The sequence below is a fragment of the Rhincodon typus genome, chromosome 10, assembly GCF_021869965.1.
Source record: "Rhincodon typus isolate 14 chromosome 10, sRhiTyp1.1, whole genome shotgun sequence".
Taxonomy (NCBI): domain Eukaryota; kingdom Metazoa; phylum Chordata; class Chondrichthyes; order Orectolobiformes; family Rhincodontidae; genus Rhincodon; species Rhincodon typus.
The window spans coordinates 56,716,878-56,734,261 of NC_063341.1; the positions used below are offsets into that span (position 1 = coordinate 56,716,878).

Genomic DNA, 17,384 nt, shown 5'->3' on the forward strand with positions numbered 1-17,384 from the left:
TCTCCCCCATTTCCGCCACCCATGGCAGGATGCCATCACCAAACACATCTACCCCTCCCCTCTCTTCTCAGAATGCCGCAGGGACTACTTCCAATCTGACACCTTAGTCCACTCCCACGTCACCCCAAGCACTCCCCTTTCCACTCCATCCCCAATGCAGTCATAGCAAGTGTTACACTTGCCTCTTCCCCCCTCACAGCCCAAGGCTCCAAACATATCTTCATGGTGGAGAAGCGATTTATTTCTTTCAATCTAGTCTGCTGTATTCACTACTTGCTGTGTCAGCTCCTCTACATCGGCAAGACTATATGCAGTTTGAGTATAGAGCTCTACCCAATCCTTAAGAACAACTCCAGCTTTTCAGTTTCTTGTTATTTTCCACCCTACGCCTGCTGCAGTGTTCCAGCAAAGCCCAACATAAGTAGGATGAACAGCACCTCATTTGCCTCATAAGCATCTTGAGCCTTCAGGATTCAGCATTGTGTTTAATAACTTTAGATCATGAATACAATCATCTGGTTTGATTACAATGCCTCCCACCTGCACCCACCACCCCCAGCAAAGTCCAATGTCGTGTATGCTGTCAGCAAACCAAGCTATTTTTGACTATCTGCAGTTATTAACATCTATTGTGCATTGGGATCACTCCTTTACTACCATTGCTACTCTTCTCTTTTGCTCCATGCACCCTCAACATCTATTCCACCAGCTTCTCTTCCCCTTTATCAGCAGTATAAATACTATCAGTTTCCAGCTCTACTAAGTTCCATAGAAGAATCGTGGGACTCAAAACATTAATTCTGTCTTTTTCGACAAATACTTCCAGACCTGCTGACTTTCTCCAGGACTTTCGGTTTTGATTATTGCTCAAACCAAATTGTACATGGAATTTAAAGCTACCAAAAATCCAGTGCTAACACAAAGCAATTCCACACTGAGTTTCCCAAGAGGGAAGACACTGTTTAGTTCTGCAGCCAAATTATAATCCATTCCAGATTTATACAAAATTATACACAATTCATTAATTTATACAAAAAAAGATTTAATGGGCTGAATATTCAAAGGAATGGCAATCACCATTGGATTATCACTCCACTCCTTTTAATTTATCTTGCCCCAGACTTCTGATTACGGCCTCTTGGGAAACATGGAGAATATCTGATCTGCAAGTTTTCCCACGGAATTTCCAGCCTCTCAACTGCTGTTGTTGCCACAATATTCAAACGGAAAACTGGAAAAGATGGTTTGGAAGATGAGTTTGTAATTCAGTTTGCTTTGTGGATTCATGTGTAATGGGACCAAGAGGTAAATCCATTTAGATCTAACAGTTTGCAATGAACCTTGGCTACTCAATAAAACCATGGTAAAAAAAGTTCTTCTGGGATATGGAATGACCAAAATGCAATTGAATTAAAATCAACATACTCCAATTAAAAAGAAAACTTTCAATAAAGACAATTACAAAAGTATGAGGCGAAAGCTGGTTAGAGTTGATTGGGTAAATACACCAAAAGCATGGACATAAAAAAAAAAGCAGGAAACCGTGATGATATTATGGCTTTAAGAGGCATATTTTGATTTTTTTTTGAAGAAAGGTTTGAAGACAGAGGTGCCAATCTGTAAATTTGAATCCAATAACGTAAATATTTGAGAGGCTATGGGTTTTTGAAACAATAGAAGTACCCTGAATGGGTGAGATCAAGCTACCACAGAACCAAGATTTGTAGCTTTTGATTTTAAGCAGCAGTTGCTGGGATCTTGAAGCTGGATTTGGAAGCTGCAGTACACCTCTTACCATTACTCCCTCTCTCTCTCTCAGTTTTCTCGATGTTTTTTCCTCCTGGAGTGGAGAATTGCCTGTGAGACAATCTATTTTACTAAATCTGCCTTTGCCAAGGGTGTGTTTATGGAACAGTCACTATTTACCAGTTAAATCGTCTTATTATTATGTTTCCAATGGAGTTAATTATTCCAATTTCTTCTTTATTTTGTTGTATTTTAACTACAGTATATGAATAAAGTTTGTTTTGCTTCAAATCTGGTAGTTTGACCAATCGATTTGCATGCAGAATGTAATGCCTGGCACTTGCCTTTAAAATAAGAAAAAGTTAGTGTCAAGGCTATTCTCTGAAGGCATTTTGAGGGTTTGGTCCGGTCCATAACAAAACATTTGAAAACAAATACAAAATGTTCAGCACAAAATACATCATCAAAAAACAAACACTCAGCAAAATCCATCTGCAGACGACTAAGGAGGCTAAGAATAAGATTAAATAAAGTGGCTTATAATGTGACAATTAAGGACACCTAATCATATGGGACAAAGAGACATTCAATACAGCAGGTTATCAAGCACAATCACGGGCCTTTAACTGAAACTAACAAATTAAAAGCACCCATATCACAGTTGTAAAACATGAATTTTTATTTCTGCAACAAAACCACACTCTAATGGTCTAATGAAGAAAGCTCTAGTTAGTACTGATACTAAATCAGGAAGACAAGGGAGTTATAAATTAAATTCCGATCAGGCGTTGAGTTATCTAATATCTTAGTGATTTGTGGGACAGTACAAGATGACTGATATAGCAAGTGGCAAGGCTATGGTGGCATTTGAAAATAAAGATAGGAATCTTTAAATCACAGCAAAACTGAGTGCCAATTTAGGCCAATGAGCATCAGAATTATGGGTATACAGGAATTGTGCAAATTAGTATGTGGGCAGCAACATCTTAGATTACCACAAGTTGCATGAAAGTAAAGTAGAGTCGCAGGTACATAGAACATAGAACAGTACAGCACAGTACAGGCCCTTCGGCCCATGATGTTGTGCCGAACTTTTACCCTAATCCTACGGTCTATCTAACCTCCACCCCTACCTTATACTATTATCCATATGCCTATCTAATGTCCGCTTAAATGCCCCGAATGAGGCCAACTCCACTACCCTCTCCAGCAATGCATTCCACGTCCCGACCGCTCTCTGATGAAAGAACCAACCTCGGACGTCTCCCCTATATCTACCTCCCCTCACTTTAAAACTATGCCCCCTCATAATAGCTACCTCCACCCGAGGAAAAAGTCTCTGGCTGTCCACTCTATCTATGTACCTCATTTTGTACACCTCTATCAAGTCACCTCTCATCCTTCGTCGTTCTAAAGAGAAAAGCCCTAGCTCTCTCAATCTTTCCTCGTAACACCTTCTCTCCATTCCAGGCAACATCCTGATAAATCTCCTCTGCACCTTTTCCAACGCTTCCACATCTTTCCTGTAATGAGGCGACCAGAACTGGACACAATACTCCAGATGTGGCCGAACCAGGCTTTTGTACAGATGGAGCATAACTTCACTAATCCCTCTATTAATGAAAGCTAACACACCACACGCCTTCTTAACAACTCTATCCACCTGGGTGGCAGCTTTCAGGGAACTGTGAACATGAACCCCAAGATCCCTCTGCTCCTCCACACTGTCAAGAATCTTTCCGTTAACCCTGTATTCTGCTTTCAAGTTTGTCCTTCCAAAATGAATCACCTCACACTTTTCAGGGTTAAACTCCATCTGCCACTTCTCTGCCCAGCTCTGCATTCTATCAATGTCCCTTTGTAACCTAGAACAGCCCTCCGCACTGTCCACAACGCCACCCACCTTCGTATCGTCCGCAAACTTGCTAATCCACCCTTCCACTCCTTCATCCAAATCAGTTACAAAAATCACAAACAGGAGAGGACCCAGGACAGATCCTTGTGGTACACCACTCTTAACTGAGCACCATGTTGAATATTTTCCGTCCATTACCACCCTTTGTCTTCTAAGGGTCAGCCAATTCTGAATCCAATCTGCCACATTTCCTCCTATCCCATGCCTCCTTACCTTCTGCATGAGCCTACCATGGGGAACATTATCAAACACCTTACTTAAATCCATGTATACTACATCCACTGCTCCACCTTCATCCATGTGTTTGGTCACCTCTTCAAAGTTTGTGAGGCATGATCTACCCCTCACAAATCCATGCGGACTACCACGAATCAAACTGTGCCTTTTCAAGTGATCATAAATCCTATCTCTCAGAGGCCTTTCCAATAATTTGCCCACCACTGATCTAAGACTAACTGGTCTGTAATTTCCGGGGTTATCCTTATTCCCTTTTTTGAGCAAGGGAATGACGTTTGCCTCTCTCCAATCTTCCAGCACTATACCCGTGGACAGTGAGGACGAAAAGATCATCACCAAAGGCCCTGCGATCTCTTCCCTCGCTTCCCACAGAATCCTTGGATAAATCCCATCAGGCCCGAGGGACTTATCTATCTTCAAAATTCCTAGTACATCTTCCTTACTAACATCCACCTCCTCTAGCCTACCAGCCTGTTTCACAACGTCCTCCTCTACAAATAGGTCCCTCTCAGTTGTGAATACTAAAGAAAAGTATTCATTAAGGTCCTAAGACCCTATCTCTTTAGTTCCATGCACAAATTCCCTTTACAATCCTTGATCAGGCCTATCCTTTCTCTGGTCATTCTCTTATTCCTCACGTACGTGTAAAAAGCCTTAGAGTTTTCCTTGATCCTATCTGCCAAGGTTTTCTCATGCCCCCTTATAGCTCTCCCAAGCCCTTTCTTCAGCTCCTTCCTGGATAACTTGTATCCCTCTAGAATCTTTTTCGTTCCTCTTTTCCTAAACCTTACATAAGCATTCTCCTTCCTCTTAACCAATCATTCGACCTCTCTTGAGGACCAAGGCTCCCTCACTCAGCCGCATCTTCCCTGCCTGCTAGGGACAAACATATCTAGCACACGCAGTATGCATTCCTTAAACAATCTCCACATTTCAATAGTGTTCTTCCCTGACAGCATCTGTTCCCATTTTATGTTACCTAGTTCTTGCCTAACAGAATTGTAATTACCCTTCCCCCAATTATAAACCTTACCCTACTGTATGTACCTATCTTTTTCCATGACTATTGTAAAAGTAACAGAGTTATGATTGCTACCGCCAAAACGCTCTCCTACCAACAGGTCTAACACTTGGCCCGGTTCATTGCCAAGCACCAAATCCAAAGTGGCCTCTCCTCGAAGGGTCTAGGCCCGAAACATCAGCCTTTCTGCTCCTATGATGCTGCTTGGCCTGCTGTGTTCATCCAGCTCTGCACCTTATTGTCTCAGATTCTCCTCGTGTTGGTCTATCTACATACTGTGTCAGGAATCCTTCCTGAACGCACTGGACAAAATCCGCTCCATCTAAACTATTACAACTGAAATGTTTCCAATCAATATTTAGAAAGTTGAAGTCACCCATGGCTACAACCCTGTGACTTCTGCATCTTTCCAGTATCCGCTCCTCTACTTCTCTACAACTATTAGGGGGGCTGTGAAAAACCCCCAATGAAGTGACTGCCCCTTTCTTGTTCCTGACCTCAACCCAAACTAACTCTGTAGACATATCATTCTCGAACTGCCTTTCAGTAGCTGCTATACTAGCCCTGACTAGCAATGCCACTCCCCCGCCTCTTTTTCCACCCTCCCTATTTCTTTTAAAGCATCCAATTCCTGGAACTTCCAACAACCATTCCTCTCCCTGAGTTACCCAAGTTTCTGGCCACAACATCGCAGTTCCAAGTACCAACCCATGCTCTAAGTTCATCCGCCTTATTTCTGACACTTCTAGCATTGAAGTATACACACCTCAAACCATCTCTGTGTCCACAATTACGCTCCATCGACTGCATTTCTTTATTAACAACCTCACTTCCTGTTGTGTCTGTTGGAAGGCTGAATACCTCATCCTCTGAATTACAAATCCGGTTTCCCACATCCTGCCAATCCAGTTTAAACGTTCCCGTACAGCTCGAACAAACCTCCCTCCCAGGATATTTGTGCCCTTTCAGTTCAGGTGCAACCCGTCCTTGCTGTACGGTCCCACCTTCCCCAGAATGTGCTCCAATTATCCACATAATGGAAGCCCTCCCTCCTACACCAGCCCTGTAGCCACGTGTTTAGCTGCACTCTCTCCCTATTTCTTACTTCGTTATCACGTAGCACTAGTAGTAATCCAGAGATAACTACCCTGTTTGTCCTGGACTTCAGCTTCCAACCTAATTCCCTGTACTCGTTTTTCACATTCTCAATCCATTTTCTACCTATGTCATTGGTACCGATGTGTACCATGACTGCTGGTTGGTCATCCTCCCCCTTAGGGATCTTGAAGACATGATCCGAGACATCAGGGACCCTGGCACCCGGGAGGCAACATACCATCCGTTCATCTCGTTCGCGTCCACAGAACTGCCTGTCTGTGCCTCTTACTATTGAATCCCCCACTACAATTGCTCTCCTATTCTCCCCCCTTCCCTTCTGTGCCACAGAGCCAGGTTCAGTGCCAGAGACCTGACCGCTGTGGCCTTCCCTGGTAGGTCGTCCCCCTCAACAGTATCCAAAACCGTATACTTATTATTGAGGGGAATGGCCTGCCTATCCCCTTTCCCCTTCCTGACAGTCACCCAGCTACCTATTTCCTGTACCTTGGGTGTGACCACCTCCCTATAACTCCTCTCTATAACCCCCTCAGCCTCCCGAATGATCCGGAGTTCATCCAGCTCCAGCTCCAACTCCAGTTCCCTAACACGGTTTTTATGGAGCTGGAGTTGGGTGCACTTCTCGCAGGTGAAGTCAGAGGGGACACCACTAGTGACGCTTACCTCCCACATCCTGCAAGATGAGCATGCAACTGCCCCAGCTTCCATTCCCTCTACTCTAGGATTCCAGAAGAATAAAAAAAAGCCTTACCTTACCGACCCTCCACTCAGTCTTTTTTTTGGTTAGAGGAGGAGGATGGGTGAGAGACACTACACGTGTAGTGTGTCGGGTTTAGCTAATACCCGAATATATACCAGTTCCTTCCTGGCTTGCGCTGCTGCCGCTGAAAACAAGAAGGCCGCTGCTGCCACGAGGTAAGTTTTTATATGGGAGAAAAAAAAAACCTTACCTTCCAGTCAGGGACCCTGGCTCGCGCTGCTCGATAGGATAGATAGATAGATAGGAATTTGGTATGCTTGCCTTTATTGGTCAGTGCATTGAGTATAGGAGCTGGGAGGTCATGTTGAGGCTATACAGGACATTGGTTAGGCCACTTTTGGAATACTGAGTTCAGTTCTGGTCTCCCCACTATAGGAAGGATGTTGTGAAACTTGAAAGGGTTCAGAAAAGATTTAAAAGGATGCGCCAGGGTTAGAGAGTTTGGGAGAGAGAGAGAGAGGCTGAACAGGCTGGGGTTATTTTTCGAGCTTTGGAGGCTGAAAGGTGACCTTATAGAAGTTTATAAAATCATGAGGGGCATAGATAGGGTGCATAGTCAAGGTCTTTTCTCCAGGGAAGCGGAGTCAAAAACTAAAGGGCATAGGTTTAAGGTGGGAGGGGAAAGATTCAAAAGGGACCTGAAGGGCAACTTTTTCACACAGAGGGTGGTGCATGTATGGAATGAGCTGCCAGAGGAAGTGGTGGAGGCTGTACAATTTCAACATCTAAAAGGCATCTAGATAGGTATATGAATAGGAAGGGTTTAGAGGGATATGGGGCAAATGCTGGCAAATGAAAATAGATTAATTTAGCATGGATGCATTGGACCGAAGGGTCTGTTTCCATGCTGTACAGCTCGATGACTCTTAGTTTACAGGCACTGAACCGGATAAGGCAACCAGAAGTGCTTTGGAATAGTCAAACCTAAAAGGTACCAAAGACAAGGATGGAGGATATCACCTCTAGATAAATTGAGGTATGGCAGTCAGGCAATGATAAAGAGATGGAATTTGATGGTCTTAGTAATGCACAAATATGTCATTGCCATATGTGCATCAAAAAATACTGAAGATGCAAACAACCAAGTTAATCTCCTGTTAAGGGAGGAATAGTGACTGGAGAATGGAGCCCTGGCACAAATTCCAAAAAAGGGCTAACTTTCTAAAATTTAGTTTGAGAAAATTTCTGGTTATCTTGGATGTAGAATAACCAGTCTGTCAATTTAGAAACAAGTAGTCAGTGTGCAGCAAGGTTGTGCTGTGCAATCTTACCTCTAAGTTTCTTTGAACTGGATTAGTTACAAACTCCACAGGGCATGATTTACATATCTGTTGGCACCAAGGAGCCTCAGCAAAGTTGTAATTAAAGGGAATCAGGATGAAACCGCTTCACTGGTTGGACTTGATTTTATATTTTGAGTCTGTGTTTTAAATACGGGGTAAATGAAGGAGGTTATGTATAAAGAATAAAGAACAATACAACACAGGAACGGGCCTTTCTCCCTCCTGCGGCGACAAGTTTTGCCCTTCCATTCTAAAACTGTCTCCACTGTAAATGCAATTTCTACATTCAGGAAGACAACAGATACATGGCAACGCCACCACCGGAAAGTCCTTGCCAAATTCACACAGTATGTTAACTTGGAATGATATCATTGCTCCCTCGCCATCATTTGAACTTCTTTCTCATAGCAAACTGGCTATACCCACAGAAGATGCACTGCAATGATTCAAAAAGACAGCCCACCACCACATTCTCATGGACAATTAGTGATGTGCAATAAATGTTGACCTTGCCAGAAACCTTACATTTCATAAATGAATAAAGAAAAAAAAACTTTCAAAAGGAATACTGATAAATATTCAAAGTGGGGAAAATTCCAGGGCACTGGGGAAAAAGCTGGGCAGTTGGTCTATATGAATACATCTTTCAAAAAACCAAGTGTATTAGGCTAAATGGCCTCTTTCAGTGCTGCAATGTTTTGATATTTTGGTCAAGGCTGCCAGCAATCATGGGACCACATTCCAGTGAGAAATTGGTACCTACAGACAGAAAGAGGGAAAAATTTGGCACAAAAATGTAGACATTGCTTAAATGAAATGAAGAGCTGAAACTCAAGTCACTGAAAATCCACACTCTCAGAGTTAAAATCAGGTCCATTGTCTCTCAGGAAATAATTTGACATATTAAATGGTTGTTGCCCTCCTTCATTTTCATTCTAAAAAAAGTGTTCAATTGGTAGGTCTTGTTTTAGTCAATTCACTGGCCTCCAGAATACCAGTCAACCAGATCTCATATCATTCATTGAAGCAATCAAAACTCTGCTGCAACAGTCTTTTTATATAAAAACTATCAGCTTTGATGTACTACTAGATGGGATATAATGACAAAAATATTTTAAAATCACACTCTATTGTCCTTTTATATTTACTGTTCAATTCACTTCATTTAAAGTCTTTCTTATATTAATACTACTTCTGCTGTACTTTATGTCAACCATGCATTTCTCACTGCAAGATCACTTACTCAGTATTACTCAAATGCAATTTCTGCACTTTTTATTCAAAACTGTTAGCAATTGTTGCGTCATTTAGCTGCTGTGAGATGATGGCATACACATTTAGATGGTTTGACAGTTGCTCAAGACAGTGGCAGCCTCTTGTATAATGAACTTGTATATTCGTGCAGAAATCCCAACGCTGTAACTTGCTAGTCTTAAATTGTGCTGATGGTTTCAACAATCTTGACAATCATGTGGCTTCATTCCAATGTCACATTGAAACTGAACTACCCTGTTCAAGATTCCACCCATAATGATGGAGGGTCTAACGAACAGTTTCAAATTGCTTGCACCATCTCTACAATCTAAGTTTTGTAACTGGCAAAAACGATACCATCTTCAGAAGAACATGCACTGGTACACTTAAGATTGTACATACCATGCAGCCCATTGTAGGGTGCTATCAATCATTCTTATCTTATAGGATTAAATGTCATTCACTAAGTTTTGTTTACCAATAGTCTTTCATTTGTCACAATGTACTTCAAACCAGAGCAACACTTTTTGTGGTTTAGTTTCTTTGCAGCCAAATTGGATTCAGAGAATTATGTGACCTTTCTTTCTCAGTGTCAATGTTTGGCAAACTCAATTCTACAGGCAACGGCTGTGTCATTTAATTTCACCACAAAAATACTCCCATGAGTACTTTTCCATCACCTGTTTGAAAATATCATGACTGAGTCAGTCCTCCCTCAGGCCTAAAAAGTGACTTCAAAGCAAATTACTACTTTAAATGTCATGGTTTCAATTACTTTGCAGTTTTACATTTTTTTATTGTAAATATGGGTATTTGATGCATTGGAATGAGTTCACTTGATATGGGCAGGAAAAAAGGTACTTATTGTCAAGCAGCCATCAAAAAAATGACAATCCATCATTTTTTAGTTGTTTCTTATAAACTTGTGAAATTTTCTCAGTGGAAATGCAAATTCCTCCCTCAGCCTGTCACTCTGTCATTCTCTCCATCCGTGCAAAGTATAATGTCTAACTTCTTGTGTGCAATGCAAGAAATAAGATACATGTTGTAACATCTAGTTAAAACATATTTTGAAAAATTATATTTTCAGAGCTTGAACGTAATATCAGTTGAAGGCAATTGTAAAAATGCCCTGGAAAATAAAGAAAAAAAACTTTCAAAAGGAATACTGATAAATACTCAAAGTGGGGAAAATTCCAGGGTCCTGGGGAAAGTGCAAAATGGTGCAAAATGTTAAACATTGGTACATTTAATTGGCATTAATCCTACGCTTTTCTTGACATCCACACAGGCTAAGGCTTCATTTGTTTTATGACATGATTCATCTTAAATGAATTAAAGCTGATCTTATAAATACAATCTGCTCAAAGGTTCAGGATAATACTGAAGGGTAGTATACTAAATAAAAACTTCTTAAGTTCCAAATTCTGAACCTCAAAAGGTTGAACATTTGGTAATAAATTGTGCCTGAAATCACTATGAGATAGCGTGACTGGGCTGAACAAAGCAGCTGTATAAGCATTTGTTAATACAGCTTAAAAGGCAAAAGTTCCACTTCAGTAAACAGGCTTATGCCACACAGAGTAAATATTTCTGACAGCACTAACATCAAAACAATTCAAATATTCCAGACAAAAAGATAGACAAAGATCCAAGTGTCAGAGTTTGAACTTTATACACCTATTTTTCAGGGTAACAGCTTCAAAACAGTTTTCTTAAGGCTACTACAAACCAAACCCAGAGAGTTACTACTGACAAACTGACATTATTGCAGCCCAGGGACCAAATCTACCACTCGTAATCAGCTGTTAATTGGAAAAACATATAGGATGTCATCAACTCTCCTGGCAACTGAAACAATGGAAAAAAAAGTACACTGCTTTGTAACAACTGAACTACTCTCAGTCATAGCTCAGCCCGTAGCACTCTCACTAGGGCAGGCAACTAATGCAATGCTAAGGGAGTGCTGCATTGTCTCAGACACTATCTTTCGGATGGGATGTTAAACTGGCGCTCCACGTGCCCTCTAAAATTGAGGTAAAAGGTCTCATGGCACTATTCTGAAGTGCATGTGTAATTTCTGGGGTCCTGGCCAAAATTTATTTTTTAAAACCAATAATGCTGCATACCACTGATTACACAATACAATACTTTGTTTTATTGCATATTGTCTGTGCCATGTACTGGAAATAGGTTCAATCTCATTCATAACTTGTCAGATACAGAAGCAGTCTATTTCCAATAAGAGGGAGCCCAACCATGAACTATCGCTGAATCTACCAATATAAACATTCAGGAGGTTACTTTACCAATGACTTTACCAGTCAAAACTCAAGAAGGTTGACATCCTCCAGAAGAAAGCATGAAGAATCCCAGACACCACCTGAAACATTTACTATCTTCATCATTGTATTGCACCAGTGCAGCAACTCACTGACAACACATTCCAAAGTCATAATCTCTACCACATCCAAGGACAAAAGTGGAAAGCACGTGAGAAGGGCGGCATGGTGGCTCAGTGGTTAGGACTGCTGCCTCACAGCTCCAGGGTTCGCTTCCAGCCTCAGGCGACTGTCTGTGTGGAGTGTGCACATTCTCTCAATGTCTGTGTGGGTTTCCTCCAGGTGCTCCAGTTTCCTCCCACAGTACAAAGATATGCAGGTTAGATGGATTGGCCACGCTAAATTGCCCATAATGTTTAGGGTGGGAAATACATGGATAGGGTAGGCGGTGGGTCTGGATGGAGGGTCAGGATGGGCCAAATGCCCTGCTTTCACACTGTAGGGATTCTATGGCAGATATCACCACTTGTAAGTTTCCTTCTAACTCACTCTCAATTTGAATTTGAAATATGTCACTGTTCATTCACTATCAGATGGTCAATATCCTGGAACTCCAAACAGTACCAAACCCACACGGACTGCAGTGGTTGAAGAAGACAACCCATCTTCACAAGAGTAATAAATTCTGGCTTTGCCAGCGATACCATAACTAATGGACAAACATATAACAAATGTTCAGCTATGTGACTATAGGCATCATGCCTGGGAGCATTACGATGCTTTCATTCTACAGGCGTTCACTCCACCGGGTGCATTTTAGCTGTCACAGGAAATAAAATAAAAACCGAAAGAACTGCAGGTGCTGTAAATCAGAAACAAAAACAGATATTGCTGGAAAATATCAGCAGGTCTGGCAGCATCTGTGGAGAGAAATCAGAGTTAACATTTCGGGTCGAGTGACCCTCCCTCTAAAGGGGAGATCTGAGTACTGGTTTTATTACAGCAAATTTAAATGTGGCTACAGAGCAACCAAGCTTATTCATGAATGACATATAACTCCATATACATGTATGTAGTATGCATATGATGAAAGCCACATTGCCACAAAGAATCTGACAGAACAGACTATGGTGTACTGAAGCAATGATTTTACTGCAGTACTTGGCTGAACAGGTCTCAAAATTCATGGAAGAGTGGGCATTGTGGCATAACTTTACAATTATGAGGACACCAACTGTTAGGCAAGGCAGTCAGGAGCAGGAGGACCACTCTACTGGTATTTCTTAACACATCAGCATCTATTTCCCTCAGATTCTGGAATTAGCTTCTAGCCTTTGATAACAGCCATATTTCTGTTCTAGTCCAACCTTAAAATACCAAAATTTATTTCTTGTAGCCAGAAAAGAACTGAAATATGGGTTTCTCAATCCATGGAAGACAATTTTGTTGCTACTTTAATCATTTCAGACTTAAGAAATCAAAACGATAAAATTAAGCTATCTTGCATGTCAATCCACGTTTTTAATTTTGTTCCTTATGAACTGTAACACTCAGCCTGCATGTGAAATGGGAATTTTTTTAATCTCTACATTCCTTTACAAGTCTATGCCTCATCTTTTAACAATGTCTCTTAATTCTCCCACACATTAGAACGGTGGATTTATCTAAGATAACAAGGTGCAGAGCTGGATGAACACAGCAGGCCAAGCAGCATCAGAGGAGCAGGAAAGCTGATGTTTCAGGCCTAGACCCTTTGTCAGAAATGGGGGAGGGGAAGGGGATTCTGAAATAAATAGGGAGAGAGGGGGAGGCGGATAGAAGATGGATAAAGGAGAAGATAGGTGGAGAGGAGACAGACAGGTCAAAGAGGCGGGGATGGAGCCAGTAAAGGTGAGTGTAGGTGGGGAGTTAGGGAGGGGATAGGTCAGTCCAGGGAGGATGGACAGGTCAAGGGGGTGGGATGAGGCTAGTAAGTAGGAGATGGGGGTGGGACTTGAGGTCGGAGGAGGGGATAGGTGGGAGGAAGGACAGGTTAAGGAGGCGGGTACGAGCTGGGCTGGTTTTGGGATGCGGTTGGGGGAGGGGAGATTTAAGCTTGTGAAGTCCACATTGATTCCATTGGCTGCAGGGTTCCCAAGAGAAATATGAGGTGCTGTTCCTGCAACCTTCGGGTGGCATCGTTGTGGCACTGCAGGAGGCCCAGGATGAACATGTCGTCTAAGGAATGGGAGGGGGAGTTGAAATGGTTTGTGACTGGGAGGTGCAATTGTTTGTTGCGAACCGAGCGTAGGTGTTCCGCAAAGCGGTCCCCAAGCCTCCGCTTGGTTTTCCCGATGTAGAGGTAGCCACATCTGGAACAGCGGATACAGTATACCACATTAGCAGATGTGCAGGTGAACATCTGCTTGATGTGGAAAGTCTTCTTGGGGCCTGGGATGGGGGTGAGGGGGGGAGGTGTAGGGGCAGGTGTAGCAATTCCTGCAGTTGCAGGGAAAAGTGCCGGGTGTGGTGGGGCTGGAGGGGAGTGTGGAGCATGCAAGGGAGTCACGGAGAGAGTGGTCCCTCTGGAAAGCAGATAAGGGTGGGGAGGGAAAAATGTCTTTGGTGGTGGGGTCAGATTGCAGATGGCGGAAGTGTCGGAGGATGATGCGTTGGATCCGGAGGTTGGTGGGGTGGTACGTGAGGACGAGGGGGATTCTGTTTTGGTTGTTATTGCGGGGAGGGGTGAGGGATGAGTTGCGGGAAATGCAGGAGACACGGTCGAGGATGTTCTCGACCACTGAGGGGGGGAAGTTGCGGTCCTTGAAAAATGAGGACATCTGAGATGTTCAGGAGTAGAATGCCTCGTCCTGGGAGCAGATGCAGCGGAGGCGAAGGAATTGGGAATAGGGGATGGCATTTTTGCAGGAAGGTGGGTGAGAGGAGGTGTATTCTAGGTAGCTGTGGTAGTCTGTAGGCTTGAAATGGATATCGGTTTCCAGGTTGTTGCCAGAGATGGAAACAGAGAGGTCCAGGAAGGGCAGACAGGTATCAGAGATGGTCCAGATGAACTTAAGGTTGGGGTGGAAGGTGTTGGTGAAGAGGAGGAACTATTCGAGCTCCTCGTGGGAGCACGAGGCGGCGCCAATACAGTCATCGATGTAACGGAGGAAGAGGTGGGGTTTAGGGCTTAGATTTATCTAAATTCACAGCAGCTCCAAGCACCTTTCAAATAGTCAACAGAATTATATTTTTGATACCACCATTACTGAAACAAAATGTTTGCCAGATGATACTGATTTTTTTTCCAATGGTCGCAAATGCAATATCTTTTTGTAAACACCTTCAATGATACAGACTATTTATAGCCTACTCGCAATACTGAAAAAATTCCATTCACCCTAAATAGCTGATGCTAAAGCCCCTTTCCATCTATTTTGTTTAGTCCTGTTTGGTTGTCTAACAATATTAACTTATTCGACAATTATTTCAAAATGCAATACAATAAGGCACACATTACCACAAACTGTAAGAAATTGGAAACCTATGTGAGCCAGAATTTCTCTGAAGAGTTTAGCATCGCTTTCAAGGCAATGAGTCGATCTTGAAGGAGCTATAAAATCTTTCAAATGGCCTGTGAATAAATGGCATCGGGTGTAGCTAAATATTTTAATGGTTTTTTTTCTCCTTGACTCAGACCTCACAATAGTAGGCAAAGGTTGCCCATTAAAACTGTTCCAAACTTATTTATAAGGAGAATGATAGATTGATTATGTCCTTTTAAGTGATGAGAAGGTATCCTCATCTTCAGAAACCAATTAGCCTTCTCAGACCCAAAAGCTGTCACAGAATGCACCTGGCATGAATTATGCATTTACTCTCTTAATTAGGTGAAGGAAACATTTCCTGCCTCCTCCTGTTCTTCCATGAATGATTTTCTATTTGTATCTCTTCATTAGACATTGCATTACCTGAGCAGCCAAATTAACTGCATGGAAGTGCAATCAGCCGTACAGATCAAGAAGATTATAATTTATGTGAACGTATGGATGTATTCCAATTGATCCGAGTGTCTACAGGCTAAAATATTCCACTCAAAGGGACACTGGCAAAGTAATGTAACAGCTCACCTCTCAATCATAGATGCTGCATGCAGGTTAGAAAATTAAAGGAATAAAAAGCCTCAAAACACAAATAACAACTAAAATAATAACAGCACATTTGGTACACAATGGATTCTTCAAATGGTCCACTCAGATTTCCACGCTTACTCTGCTAGAACTTTATTGATTTCCATTCAGATACTCAAAGGATAAACTTGTTGATTAGAAGGTAGTCATGAAATTACAAAGGTGAAAAAATATCCACCAACTGATCTAAAAATCTATCAAAACTGTTATTTTGATAATCAACTGATCAAAATACAATGGTCTGTAAATAAACATAAAAAATTCATTTACAAAACAAAAGGGTTTCAGCAAATATTTCCTATATCATTTGCAAAGTATACTGTTTGTGAATAATCACCAAATGTGATTGGCTTAATCATCCCATCTTTTCCGCTGCTTTTTCTCTTTAGAAAAACTGATTTGATAGATCTGTCCCAGGTTTTGTTGGGTGTATTGGAATTGGCTTATCTGAATTTTTCTTGAATCTTGATGTTAAAAGTAAGATTCACAAGAGAAAATAGCTGACTTGTAAATCAATAATAAATACTGAATGTAACAGTTCTTCAATGTAGTCTAAGGCATCCTTACTGCTAAATTGACCCTTTATTGTGTCGTGATGCAGCTGCAGCAACAATGAAACATACACAATGCACATGCAACAAGTGCCAGAGTGATTGTAAAGCATCTACTCATATGGAGAATCGTTATAAGTGCAGATGTTTCCCCCATTGTAAGGGAAGATTCTAGCAGACAGCAACGACAAAAGCATATTGCTGGCCAGTACAGCTGTCAGCCTATCCAAAGTTAGAATCAAAAAATAAGCTGACAACACATTCCATCATTTACTGCTATTTACTCATGCTGCTAACACTAGTTTGTCAGCAAAGACTGGAAACAAACCATCTGCCTGAGTCCTGGGACAGTCATAGATACAATCAGGTTAGCATTCAATGGCAGGCCAGGAAACGTCACTGCAGTATGGATAACTTCATTCATGGTGTCAAACCCTGATCAAGACAATTTTTCCAATACAGATGAATAAAACATTCTAAATTTCTAATTTTAGAAAAAAATTATAATCAATATCCATCCCTAAATAATAGCACTGTTCTGCCATGTTGGAAAAAAACTGTCTACAACATTAAATTATCTCATACAAATAGGATATCACATTTTTTCATCAAATTTGGTTGAATTTAGGTACAATGCCACGACTGCAGTCAAATATATATTCTATGGTAATGCTGTTTACAAAGCATTTTGTAAACAAATATTGTTTAAACTCCATCCATTGTTTGAGTGCTAAAATCGCGGTACAACTTTGCACTAGAAAGGAAAAGATTTGTAATTTTTTGTGGAGCCTCCAAGTGTCAAATGAAGTACTTTCAAAATGCAGTCATTGTTGTCATATGGCAAAAAACCAGCAGCCAATTTTGTGTAAACTTTTGGTCTCCTCATCTAAGGAAGGATTTACCTACTATAGAAGGAGTGCAAAGAAGGTTCACCATTCTGATCCCTGGGAGGGGTGGTATTGTACTAAGTGTACAAATCAAAGAGACTGAGTCTATATTACCTAAAGTTTAGAGGACTGAGAGGTGAGAACAGCATAAGAAATAGAAACA

General features: G+C 41.6%; 1 protein-coding gene across 8 annotated transcripts in view; it reads right to left on the reverse strand.

Moving 5' to 3' along the window:
- The window catches only part of LOC109913946 (CMP-N-acetylneuraminate-beta-1,4-galactoside alpha-2,3-sialyltransferase), a 425,675-nt gene that overhangs the window by 194,566 nt on the left and 213,725 nt on the right, over positions 1 to 17,384 (reverse strand). The window lies entirely within an intron of this gene.